This window comes from Perca flavescens, chromosome 16 (genome assembly GCF_004354835.1).
Source record: "Perca flavescens isolate YP-PL-M2 chromosome 16, PFLA_1.0, whole genome shotgun sequence".
NCBI classification, from domain to species: Eukaryota; Metazoa; Chordata; class Actinopteri; order Perciformes; family Percidae; genus Perca; species Perca flavescens.
In genome coordinates this window covers 34,348,659-34,363,854 of record NC_041346.1, presented here as the reverse complement: position 1 = coordinate 34,363,854, position 15,196 = coordinate 34,348,659, and positions in this window count along the sequence as shown.

The window sequence follows — 15,196 nt, the reverse complement described above, 5'->3', positions numbered from 1 at the left end:
AGAATTCCAGTAATCCCCCCAGGATCATTTAGTGCAACAGTGGAGAGGAAAAACTTCCATTTTAGGGAGAAACCTGGGACAGACCCAGAGTCTTGGTCTGTGTGTGTGTGTGTGTGTGTGTGTGTGTGTGTGTGTGTGTGTGTGTGTGTGTGTGTGTGTGTGTGTGTGTGTGTCTCTGTTCCCTTTTCCCTGAAACAAAGTTTATCTCAGCATGATTTTTATTCAGGGAGTTTCCTGTAACAAGAATAATAAATTCCTCCCAGCTTGTGTCACAGTTATTTCCCTCGGTCTGATGCAGGATTTAGGGTTAGAGAAGGTCTCCTCTCATCCCTCTTTCTCTTAGTTTAGTCTGAGAGCAGAAAGCTGCAGAAAGCTGCAGAGAAACTAACACATCTCTCACAGACTCTTGGTCTGGGTCTGGTCTATGGTGATGAACAGTGACAATAATAGTCACAATAAAGATATAGAAACTATGACTGGAAATAAAAAACACATGTACACACACACTCATACACACACACACACTCATACACAAACACACACAGAAACACACTCTGATCCCTTCCAGTATGCTGCAGAGATCAGTGTTGACCTCCTTCCACAGCGTCTTGTCGCAGGCCTTTGTTCTCTTGACTAATGGTCTCCTCCTCTGGATCTTCTTCTCTGCTGTTGGTTGTGATGGGTTGGGTTCAGGGGGCTCTCCTGTGCCTTGGTCTTCTCCTCTGGATCTTCTTCTCTGCTGTTGGCTGTGATGGGTTGGGTTCAGGTTTCTCTCCTGTGCCTTGGTCTTCTCCTCTGGATCTTCTTCTCTGCTGTTGGCTGTGATGGGTTGGGTTCAGGTTTCTCTCCTGTGCCTTGTTCTTCTCCTCTGGATCTTCTTCTCTGCTGTTGGCTGTGATGTGTTGGGTTCACGTGATTCTCCTGTGCCTTGTTCTTCTCCTCTGGATCTTCTTCTCTGCTGTTGGCTGTGATGGGTTGGGTTCAGGTGACTCTCCTGTGCCTTGGTCTTCTCCTCTGGATCTTCTTCTCTGCTGTTGGCTGTGATGGGTTGGGTTCAGGTTTCTCTCCTGTGCCTTGGTCTTCTCCTCTGGATCTTCTTCTCTGCTGTTGGCTGTGATGGGTTGGGTTCAGGTTTCTCTCCTGTGCCTTGTTCTTCTCCTCTTGATCTTCTTCTCTGCTGTTGGCTGTGATGGGTTGGGTTCAGGTGGCTCTCCTGTGCCTTGGTCTTCTCCTCTGGATCTTCTTCTCTGCTGTTGGCTGTGATGGGTTGGGTTCAGGTGGCTCTCCTGTGCCTTGGTCTTCTCCTCTGGATCTTCTTCTCTGCTGTTGGCTGTGATGGGTTGGGTTCAGGTGGCTCTCCTGTGCCTTGGTCTTCTCCTCTGGGACAGGGGTGTTGATGTCTTGCAGACTGGGGTGTGTGTCCTGCTGCTGAGTCGACTGACTCGGCCTGCTTCTCAGAAAGTAGCTGTCGATGCGACTTTCCTGTGTGTGTGTGTGTGTGTGTGTGTGTGTGTGTGTGTGTGTGTGTGTGTGTGTGTGTGTGTGTGTGTGTGTGTGTGTGTGGGTGTGTCTGAGTTTGTGTGTGTGTGTGTGTGTGTGTGTGTGTGTGTGTGTGTGTGTGTGTGTGTGTGTGTGTGTGTGTGTGTGTGTGTGTGTGTGTGTCTGTGTGTGTGTGTGTGTGTGTGTGTGTGTGTGTGTGTGTGTGTGTGTGTGTGTGTGTGTGTGTGTGTGTGTGTGTCTGTATGTGTGTGTGTGTGTGTGTGTGTGTGTGTGTGTGTCTGTGTGTGTGTGTGTGTGTGTGTGTGTGTGTGTGTGTCTGTATGTGTGTGTATGTGTGTGTGTGTGTGTGACTTCTTTAGGCACCCTCTCTTGCCCTGGGGTATTTTCAGGCCTGGGGTAGTAGTAACCTTTGTCCAATCACAGATGGAGTTCTGGAGCTTACGTCCTGCTGTAGCTGTCGGAGCCTCAGGTGAGCTGATCATCAATCTCGTAGTCTGTCCTCTTCTTGTGTTCGTTGCTGGCTTGTTTGCTGATGAGCCATCAACTTCCCCCGGTATCGCTGGCTTGGGGGGGGGGTACATACACACAATTTAAGCTCTTTTTTTTCTAAATGAAATAGGATTAGTCCAAGCCTCGTACCGAATGGTTCAATACCAATACGTGTATCGTTACCCCCCTAGTAATTAAATACCGTATTTTTCGGACTATAAGTCGCACCGGACTATAAGTCGCATTTATTTAGATTATAAATACAAGAGTTATTCAACTACACAATAGCACACAGAACAATACGCTGAATACGGTAGGTGTCCGGTATGTTAACGTAACACATTAACAGTTATTGAACTATACAATAGCACCCAGAACAACTAGCTAGCAGGGCGTGGAGCATGGAGGTATTAAAAGGCGTGGAGCTGCACCGTGAACGAGCCCCTCCTGACTTGTTCCTCCAGCTCTGGCCGTCTTGCTTTCAGCCCACGACGATTAGCCGATTAGCTTTCTTTGTTTTCTTCATTGCAGTAAGAGTCACCTTTTCGCCAGTCTCCCTCATAAGTTTCTCCCTCATTTCAAACTCTCTTTCTGCTGCTCGATCACCGTTTTCGGGGCTGCATATTTCACTACCTGCAGTTTGTCTCTTTTCTTTCTCAGTTGTCTTTAGGAGCGTTCTAGTTGTCACAAGCCTAGAGCGCCCTCTCACGGCTGTAGGTAGTGTTTTCAGTATGAATTAACATGTAAAAACATGTTAAATTATATATATTTTGATATATAAGTCGCACCTGACTATAAGTCGCAGGACCAGCCAAAGTAGGACAAAAAAGTGCGACTTATAGTCCGGAAAATACGGTAGTCTTATTTAGACCTGTAGCTTCTCTACTAGAGAGAGGAAGTAGGAATGGTATCACTTTACCACCCATTTACACGGGCAGACAGATAGTGGTTAAGTCTTAGTCTAAAGAAGACCTCAGCAGGAGCAGTCTGGTCTAAGTTAATCCCCCCATGCAGCTTTGATGTATCTAAAACATTACAGTTTGTTAGCAAGATAGGAGGACAGTAAAATAAAGCAGATATCCACCATGAGAGGAGATGTTCTCTAATCCTAAGGTCGGTTACACACTGGACGCGTGGCGTGAGCGTGTCAGCTGCGTGGCGTGTCTGTTTATATTTCGGCTCCCATGGTAACAGGTTAGAGCTTACACGCTGCCTGCGTGAGACGCACGATCACGCCAGACGCCAGCGTGTTGGAAGCGTTTCCAGGCAAAATAGAATAGGAAAATATGTTTATATGTCATTAAGACACAAATGCATATTAATAAATGACATGTTGATGTTTGAAAGCCTCGAGGTTTTGGTATAAATGCAGATCTATGAATGTAATTTAAACAAAAAATATGATTTTCTAATTTTGCACGTGTCAATACAGAACCTAATATTCTGTAGCCTATTTTGCCGTCAATACTGCCGAGGTTATCTTTGCTGTAATGAAATCAGAATATATTTATGTTTAACATGATATTTAATGTTATCAATGGGAAACATCCATGTGTCCAGACAAGGCTAGCAGCAGCAGCACCACGTCAGACACCTTTCTGGTGGGTAGTGCCATGTGTTATGGAAGTTTCCTTTGCAGCAGGGGGGGAAATTTCAGAGTTTAGTAAATTGAAACAAATAAGACAGACTGAGACTAAAACCAAGTTGGGTTTTTGTATTTTATTAAAAACATATATATATATATATTTGCAAATAGGATCAACATGATTTCACAAAAGGCCGCAGCCCAGTGTGGAGTCAGTTCCTCCAATGAGTGAACAGAACACCAGGCTTATATACATCTTCAGAGTGACAACACATACGCACTTGGATTATTATGACGCTACAATTTTGACAGGCAATCTGATACACATGAAGACAATCAGAGAAATACAAGAGACATCTCGGAGACATCTCACCTCCTCCTCCCTGTATGACTTTCACCCCCCCGTTACATCTTAACTGGCATGGGACAACATGAGATAGTTTTAGGGTGACCTTGTACCTTTATCGGTTCAGGCTAACAGCTCACATAATGTTCCAGACTGGACGTCTCACAAAGTTAGAATCTAAATCTACATGTGGGAATGAGAGACTCTTTCAGCATTTGTGAAAGCAGTAAAGTAGAAATAAAACATAAAAATATAAGGAATTGTGCTTAAATGTAATTTTGCCATTACATTAGACGTAGAAACATCCACGCAGCTGACACGCCACGCTCACGCCACGCTACAGAAACGCCACGCTCACGCCGGCAGTGTGTAACCGGCTTAAATCCTGCATCAGACCGAGGGAAATAACTGTGATACAAGCTGGGAGGAATTTATTATTCTTGTTACAGGAATCTCCCTGAATAAAAATCATGCTGAGATAAACTTTGTTTCAGGGAAAAGGGAACAGAGACACACACACACACACACACACACACACACACACACACACACACACACAGACACACACACAGACACAGACACTGACACACACTGGGAAAGTGAAAAGGAAACTGTTAACAGGGAACCACCACACATGAATTCCAGTAATCCCCCCCAGGAGCATTTAGTGCAACAGTGGAGAGGAAAAACTTCCATTTTAGGGAGAAACCTGGGACAGACCCAGAGTCTTGTTAGGGGGGAGGGTTGTTTGCTGACGAGCCATCTTCCGCCACCGGTCTCGCTGGCTCAGGGGGGGTTTTGTCACGATGTCATGATGGCAGCCCGTGCTTCTTCTTGTTCTGTGTGTTGTTGTCTGTTTTCCCTCATCTTCCTCCCTCCTGTTCTGATGACTGGGAGCTGTGGGCGTGGCTTAGCTGGCAGGTGGCTCCAGGTGAAGCGCATTCCCTAATCCCCCTCCTGCAGTATTTAAGGCTGGCTCTGTGATCCTCTCGTTGCTGGGTCGTTCAGTCTACTAGTGTGGTGTAGTTGTAAATAAGTGGCCTTGATGACCCCCAGCCCATCAGTCTCCATAGGATAACATGGGAAACCTCAATCCCCTACCTCGTGGGGCCCAAATATATTTTCATCTTTCTAAAACTGCTTTTCCATGTCTCATCTCCATAAATTATTGTATGAACACAGATGTTTATGCATTTACTTAAAATACATGAAGTTACAGCCAGGTCGGGGACATATGAAACAGCTGTTTCAACCATCCCACTTTTTGTAAAATACTGAAATGTATATTATTTTTCAGTTTTGGGTAACCTTACTTTTTTTGTTACCTCAGGCAGTTCACCACTTACCTTTGTACCATTTCAAGCTATTCATTGGACTTGAACTGCTAAAAGTTCAATAAAAAACTAAAAACATTGGTAGTGTAGTGTATACCTCCGAGCCACAAGCCACCCGAGGGATTGGCCTTGGTGGTTGGTGTTTACATAAACAACCATACATGCTGAACATTAACATGAATTAAACAATAAAACCAGAAACTAAACAGCTGTTTAACATATGAATAAAAGAGGCAGCATAGTATATAGTTAGGCTATGTATTTTAGGATTGGCATTAAGAAAACGCTTTCACAACATAATCTAAACTATTGACGTCCAGATGGATTAATTATTAATAAAGTGTAAAACAACATCAGGGTTCTGATTGGATGATGTCTGGTGTTGGTGACCAATCAGAAGACAGAAACCAAATCAAGATGGAATAAAATCAATAAAACAAGAAATATATCAACAACAAATGGAGGAAAAACAGTCTGAAATCACCAGACTCCATTTAAATAATTAATACTTTTATCATCGTAAAATACAAACATTCAAAGGGGACAGAAACTAAATAAAACACAGAATCAGATGGATGCAGAACATTATTTTAATCCCAACAGGAAATATTGATATAACATATAATATGGTGTTGCAGCAGCCGAGCCCAAACATCCAACTACTGATTACATTAAAAGACCAAAACAATATGAACTGAGAATGTAAACAGAGATGTGAGAGTAATAAGAGCTGAATATCTCTACTGCAGTGACATGAATATAAAGTCCAACTCCAGGACCAGACCCTACAGAAACACATTATTATATAGTATAAAGTCTCCATATATATAAAGTCCAACTCCAGGACCAGACTCTACAGAAACACATTATTATATAGTATAAAGTCTCCATATATATAAAGTCCAACTCCAGGACCAGACCCTACAGAAACACAGTAATGGAGACCCACATCATCAGAAAGAGATTTAGTTGATCAGATCCCTCTACACAAGGTATAACTAAACATCAACAGGACTTCTTCTGAAGAAAATGCGTGTGAATGCTGAATGTTGAAAACTAGAGCCCGACCGATATCATCGGCCAATATTAGGCACTTTCTAAACTATAAGTATCAGCATTTATAGTGGCGGATAAATGAATATTTACCCTTTAACCATGTTCTGAGTGTTGGCGTTGTATAGTTTGTCCATCAGAGGGTGCTCTATGTGTTTAACCGTTTTAGCTCAGGGGACGCTAGTAGTACGTAGCTGCAGCATCTCAGTGTTACCTGCACTGATTCGGGTCGGGGTTTTTTCTATCGAAAGTACTCGCGTAGCTATAGCGATCAAGATTAACGTAAAAATTGGCCGGAATTCTCCTTTAAGTTTGAATTTGTATACATTTTATTTATCAGAACTTGATGTTCTGTTGGGACAATAAAACAAACAAGTTTATTTTTAAACTGCATTATCATATTACTTTAGTGAGGATAAATAACTACAAATAACTAATGTTAGGGAAATCTGTTTATGTTTTGTTACGTGTTTCTGGATTTTATATATATATATATATATATATATATACTGTATATGGGCCGATATATTGGAATGTCGGATTTTTAAATCACCAAATATTTTTATCAATATCGGCCTTAAAAATCCTTTATCGGTCGGGCTCAAGTGAAAACTGACGCCAAACTGGAGTGCTGGTTTTATTTTGGAGAACAATTTAAACAATTAAAACAATGTAAACAATTTTCTCAATTATTAAGAAAAAAAGACATAAACATACAAAAATATCCAGCTCATACAAACATCATCAGAATTAGCTTTATTGGCCAAGTCTGCATAAACAAACAGGGAATCTGACTCCGGTTAAACTTTGCTCTCAAAGGACAACACTCATCTAACATATAAAGAATAAAAAAGAAAGGACAGGAAGAAATATCAAAAATACTGTTAAGTATACAGTATAACAATACAATATAATTTACAAATTTACAAGAAATATACAATAACAATGAAGAGAGGGAAGGAATAGTAAGGAATATAGTCTGAGATTTAACCCCTTAACGCCGACTGTCGCTAATTTACATCAAACCCCTTCCATTCCGACTGCAGGCGAGATAGCGTGTGTATTCCCCCCAATGCCGCTTTGTTTACATGCGATACATACCTAGGAACCTTTTGCATGCACTGGTTTCTCGTAGGACCGGTCGGAGTGGGAGATATATCCGTTTCACGTAAGCAAAATTAACCCTAACCCTACCCCTACACCTAATCCTACCCCTAAACCTAACCCTACCCCTAACCCTAAAGAAACTACTGTCAATGTTAGGGAGTAGGAGAGTGTTTTCTTGTCGTTGTCAAGATCCATGTATTTGTCATTTACAGTTTAGAAGTTCTAACAACTTTGTGACATGAATGAAATCTACTATGTGTTTTATTAATTTTACCATTTTGTAAAGAATTTTACCATGAATGCCTGTTGTCGCTAATTTGCATCATACCTAAATTTATATCTATTCCATATGCTATAGACAAATTAACAATCTCAACTTAATTTAGCATCAGCTTGGAGCCAGAAACACACATAATATTTTGTTTATATAATTGTGAATAAATTCAGGCGTCAAGGGGTTAAGATTTAACTATAAATATAGTGCAAGGCAGTTCAGTTCATCTCATTCTACTAAATCAAAACAAAAAGAAATTTTTTCTGCATCATGCCGTTAGTACAAACTCAACACTTCCTGTTTCAAATTAAAACAGGGTTCTATCCAGGCTTTTATTGTGAAACATGTGCAGGGTTCTATTCAGGCTTTTATTATGAAACATGTGCAGGGTTCTATCCAGGCTTTTATTATGAAACATGTGCAGGGTTCTATCCAGGCTTTTATTGTGAAACATATGCAGGGTTCTATCCAGGCTTTTATTATGAAACATGTGCAGGGTTCTATCCAGGCTTTTATTATGAAACATGTGCAGGGTTCTATTCAGGCTTTTATTATGAAACATGTGCAGGGTTCTATTCAGGCTTTTATTATGAAACATGTGCAGGGTTCTATCCAGGCTTTTATTATGAAACATGTGCAGGGTTCTATCCAGGCTTTTATTGTGAAACATATGCAGGGTTCTATCCAGGCTTTTACTGTGAAACATATGCAGGGTTCTATCTAGGCTTTTATTGTGAAACATGTGCAGTGCCAACACAGTCTCACTCCCTACTCGTCAAATGTATGACGCATGGTCAAGGACCCTGGCGTCAAGTTTCAACCAAATAGGGGTACCATTGACGATATTTTTCGACGAGGGGGTCCGTCAGATAGACATTCATGTTATTCCCTCACCGTCGAATATCGACGAAAGAAAAAAACACGCCCCCCGCCCCTTAACTCGAAATCTGTGACAGTTATTATTGGTATTTTTAGCCCAATAACCGCTGTTTTAATCAACATTATTCACGATATATTATCATGGTTTATATGTATTTCTTTTTATGTTATTATTTCGGTATATTTCGGCCAGGGAAGCTGGATTGCTTTTTTGTTGATTTATATTTTTTAAACTATAATGCTACATCTATCAACATTTATTTAGATGTTATCATGGTATTCATTTCTTTACTTTAATAATATTATTTCGGTCTTATTACCGGTGAAATATTACAGTATATGCTGTAATATAGAACATTACGATATGATCCGAGCAGGAAGCATTCAAAGCCGATAGGCCTATCCCACAATGCAATGCGGCCATTCATTTCAAAGAATCAGGCAGCGATCAGCTGGTCTTTAACGCCAGGATCGCTTCAATATACATATATACAGTCAGTGGTCAGTATTACTTCAATATACATATATACAGTCAGTGGTCAGTATTACTACAATATACATATATACAGTCAGTGGTCAGTATCACTTCAATATACATATATACAGTCAGTGGTCAGTATCACTACAATATACATATATACAGTCAGTGGTCAGTATTACTTCAATATACATATATACAGTCAGTGGTCAGTATCACTTCAATATACATATATACAGTCAGTGGTCAGTATCACTTCATATACTACAATATACATATATACAGTCAGTGGTCAGTATCGCTTCAATATACATATATACAGTCAGTGGTCAGTATCACTTCAATATACATATATACAGTCAGTGGTCAGTATCACTTCAATATACATATATACAGTCAGTGGTCAGTATCACTACAATATACATATATACAGTCAGTGGTCAGTATCACTACAATATACATATATACAGTCAGTGGTCAGTATCACTTCAATATACATATATACAGTCAGTGATCAGTATCACTTCAATATACATATATACAGTCAGTGGTCAGTATCACTTCAATATACATATATACAGTCAGTGGTCAGTATCACTTCAATATACATATATACAGTCAGTGGTCAGTATCACTTCAATATACATATATACAGTCAGTGGTCAGTATCACTACAATATACATATATACAGTCAGTGGTCAGTATCACTACAATATACATATATACAGTCAGTGATTGTGTCACCAGCAACAACACGTTGCTCAGTTTTGTTCCAGTAAGTTATGAACCATAATAACGTTTAAACGAATCCGCGAAAAACTCCGGAAGTGACGTAGTACGTCCTGCTCAGCGGATACGAAGATAAAAATATATAGGCCTAACATTCGTAATATTAATGTTTTTTTCTAATGTTGTATTTGAGGAGTTAAACAATAAAGATTGTTATAATATTAAAATACAGTTTCATGTATTTGTCTACGTTTAAACGAATCCGCGGAAGTGACGTGAAATTCCACATCTCGTCTGTGAAAGAATGTTCCACGTTGTACGTGAGAATTTATACAATAAAATACTAATAATGAAAACATTATGTTTTATATTTAGCACTTTGATTTGCCTTATATATACTATATAAAAAACCTACAGTTGAGTGTTTAGAAATACAGCCTAATGGCTTGTTTGACTAATTTGCATTTGTTTTGAATTGTACTGTTGTGAAAAACAATATACAAAGAGAAGCATTTTTTTATTTTATGTTCCATACATAGTTATTTAAAAACACAATTTTCTAATTTTGCAGTTGATGAATATTAATAGCAAAGACTAAAGGGGAAAAACATGAGTATATTTATGTGTGGGACTTAGTTTGATTTAAAATCACACTGCATTATTAGTTGTTTTAAATAAATTACTTTTTTGAAATATCAATTTATGGTAGGCCTAACATATTCATTATTATATTCAGAAGATGATCCTCATATCAATCACCGTGGTTACAGCTTGTAGCCATCCTAACCTTTGTAGCCTTTACTGAGACTACCTTTTCAAAATTAAGAAGGGACTAGTTTTAAGAAGCATTTTCAGGAAATTAAAAGGATAAGCAGATTGTTACCGAGGTTTTTGTTCACTGAGTAAGATGTATATAGCTTTGTTTGGGTATGTATACATATACAACATGTGTTTTGGCATTTTTGGCACACTTCTACCTCAGCACTACTGCACAAAGACAAAACTCACACATCTCATTCAACCATTTCACAAGCTGAGAAAAGGGTCATGACATGGGTCAGAGCAGTGGTTCCCAACCTTTTTTCCTTGGTGTATCTCCTGCTAAGTGGTCTCCATGATGTGTACAAATTAAAACCTTGTTGTAGGACTATAGCAAACACATCGTTGGAAAGGTCTCAACCTGGAGAGGAACATATGTCAGTCTGAAGAGGATACATTACTCCTGCTTTGAAATATTGACCTCTGAACCTTGAACCCAGTACATGTATGAAGGCTTGTCATTTAGCAACAGAAGGTTCTACACACATAAAACCAGCTGTTATAGAAAGCTCTGGACCTCAGCTGTCATGTAGATATGGTCTCCAAATTACCTACTGTAAGCACTGTCAAATATGGTAATAAGCTATTTTCACCTATTTAACGATTCGATTTTTAAAATCTGGTGACACCAGTGTGTTCTCCATCCCAAAAAACCCCAGGGTGTATCCAAAATTATACACTGCCAACTTCTACTTATGAGAAATATACCAATATACTTTAAAACTACAACTCCCATAAGAAACGCCACAGAAGCTGTTACAAAGCTTGAGCACTTGTAGTTCTTCGGGGTGGGGGGGGGACTCGTTCGGCTCCTCTTTCTGCTGTCTGCCGTGAAATGGCCCGCCGGCCGGCCGAGAACACAATATATGAGACAAATACATGAAACTGTATTTTATTATTATAACTATCTTTATTGTTTAACTCCTCAAATACAACGTTAGAAAAAAACATCAATATTACGAATATTATATATTTTTATCTTTCGTATCCGCTGAGCGGGACGTACGTCACACTCCGGAGTTTTTCGCGGATTCGTTTTAAACGTTATTATGGTTCATAACTTACTGGAACAAAACTGAGCAACGTGTTGTTGCTGGTGACACAATAACTGACTGTATATATGTATATTGTAGTAATACTGACCACTGACTGTATATATGTATATTGTAGTAATACTGACCACTGACTGTATATATGTATATTGAAGTAATACTGACCACTGACTGTATATATGTATATTGTAGTAATACTGACCACTGACTGTATATATGTATATTGTAGTAATACTGACCACTGACTGTATATATGTATATTGTAGTAATACTGACCACTGACTGTATATATGTATATTGAAGTAGTAATACTGACCACTGACTGTATATATGTATATTGAAGTAATACTGACCACTGACTGTATATATGTATATTGAAGTAATACTGACCACTGACTGTATATATGTATATAATTGACCACTGACTGTATATATGTATATTGAAGTGATACTGACCACTGACTGTATATATGTATATTGAAGTAGTAATACTGACCACTGACTGTATATATGTATATTGAAGTGATACTGACCACTGACTGTATATATGTATATTGAAGTGATACTGACCACTGACTGTATATATGTATATTGAAGTAATACTGACCACTGACTGTATATATGTACTGTATATTGTAGTGATACTGACCACTGACTGTATATATGTATATTGAAGTGATACTGACCACTGACTGTATATATGTATATTGTAGTGATACTGACCACTGACTGTATATATGTATATTAGTGATACTGACCACTGACTGTATATATGTATATTGAAGTAATACTGACCACTGACTGTATATATGTATATTGAAGTGATACTGACCACTGACTGTATATATGTATATTGAAGTGATACTGACCACTGACTGTATATATGTATATTGAAGTGATACTGACCACTGACTGTATATATGTATATTGAAGTAATACTGACCACTGACTGTATATATGTATATTGAAGCGATCCTGGCGTTAAAGACCAGCTGATCGCTGCCTGATTCTTTGAAATGAATGGCCGCATTGCATTGTGGGATAGGCCTATCGGCTTTGAATGCTTCCTGCTCGGATCATATCGTAATGTTCTGTATTACAGCATATACTGTAATATTTCACCGGTAATAAGACCGAAATAATATTATTAAAGTAAAGAAATGAATACCATGATAACATCTAAATAAATGTTGATAGATGTAGCATTATAGTTTAAAAAATATAAATCAACAAAAAAGCAATCCAGCTTCCCTGGCCGAAATATACCAAAATAATAACATAAAAAGAAATACATATAAACCATGATAATATATCGTGAATAATGTTGATTAAAACAGCGGTTATTGGGCTAAAAATACCAATAACTGTCACAGATTTCGAGTTAAGGGGCGGGGGGCGTGTTTTTTTCTTTCGTCGATATCAAATAACGTATATAATATAATAACGTCAAGGGTACCCCTATTTGGTTGAAACTTGACGCCAGGGTCCTTGACCATGCGTCATACATTTGACGAGTAGGGAGTGAGACTGTGTTGGTCAAGCATAAGACAATACTATATATATTTAAAAGATAAAGATATAAATATAACTATATATATTAAACAACAACAATGGACTTTGTTAAGAGTAAGATAATAGTGCCGAGTGCAAAGGGTGCCTGAATAAATATGGGATGATTAATGTAAGCGGTTTCTTTATGAGGTAGATGATATGACAGTTTATTAACAGCGTGATTAGATTTATATTTGACAGTGATGATATTTCCATGTTATTAAACTATGTAAACTATAAAGGATGTATAATTTCCAGCTCCAGAGGGTGTTTCAGCTTCAGTTAGATTCTTTCACCACCTGCTGGTCAAAAGGAAACATCACTGCTGCTTTATCTTCTCCCTTCAAATGAAAACTTTATTGACTTTAGGACACTTTTTAATAACAACCCAGTTTAAAACTATGAAACATAATCAGCATAACAACCAATATAATACTAAATAGAAACAGAGAAACTCACTGAGACAAAAGGAGTCACCAAATAAAACATGTTCAAATCCTCTTTCTGATTGGATAATAAACTTTGTTTCATATCGTCAGTTATCAGACTCCCAAACTGATTATCTTCTGTATTTATATAATAATAATAGGAGTGTTTTCTGATTGGCTGATCATGTCTTGAGGTCCAACTGAAACATGAAAGGAAACATGACCAAAAGGTGGTGAGTTTCTGTCTCTACGTCCTCCAATTATTTAATATCAACAATGTTTGATATCAAATATTAAACATCACAAGTTTTATTGGGTTTGACCTGAACTTTATTACACTGATTCATATTCAATGTTTCAGCACATCAACAGATTCACAACTTTAATTTCAAGTATATACTCTATTTTTATATATGTATGTGAATACATATGATAATATATAACATAAAAATCTGCTGATGATATCATTAATATAAAAAAGAGAAATACATGTTTATTGAAGAAAGTTGAGCAGAAAGGTCAACAGACTCCTAAAGCTGCTGATGATCCAGTGAAGACACTCGGAGCAAACTGGTTTCATCAAGCAGACATTTTATTAATGATTCACAAAATACTACAAATCAATCAGGATGTTATTCCAGGAGCAACAACAGAATATAATGAAGAAGTTATTGGTCTTCTTGAAAAAATATAACATTTTTGTTGCTTCACGTACACACACAGGAATATATAGACATGCATTAATATGGATTAACATGCTCAGCACACCAGGAGGTGGACTGGTACCTCTCCAGCTACCAGTCCACACTCAGACTACCCTCTTCTTCAAATACATATTTACTGTCAATATATTTCATCACTCAAAATAAAACATAAATGGATTAATATGTTTTTGTCTTCTGAAATATTATAACTAGTCATTAAGCATGAATACACATGAAGACACAGGGTATATCATATATAATCACATATATTGATTATAATATACATGAAATGAAAGAAACATTAGATTTCATGACTGAAGTGTGAAACAGCAGAATATTTGTGTCTGAGTCAAGAGAAGAAAACATCATCTATACAAACTGACTAACAGGGGAAGGAAACATCATGTCTAACTGTGTAATATAGATATTGATATATATTATATATGTCAGGGATATGTTGGACTAATTGACAGTTGCAGCAGCGAAGCATCTCAACAAAGTGTCAGTCTGGGACAACCTCTCTCTATCAGTCCTTGGCCCTGGCTCAGGCTCTGGTCAACTTCTCTCTCTCTCTCTCTTCTGCAGTCTCTCTATCAGCATGTTCAGCTCTGCCTGCTCTCTCTCTCTCTCTCTCTCTCTCTCTCTCTCTCTCTCTCTCTCTCTCTCTCTCTCTCTCTCTCTCTCTCTCTCTCTTTCTTTCTCTCTCTCTCTCTTCTGCAGTCTCTCTATCAGCATGTTCAGCTCTGCCTGCTCTCTCTCTCTCTTTCTCTCTCTCTCTTTCTCTCTCTCTCTCTCTCTCCTGCTCTCTCTCTCTCTCTTCTCTCTCTCTATCAGCATGTTCAGCTCTGCCTGCTCTCTCTCTCTCTC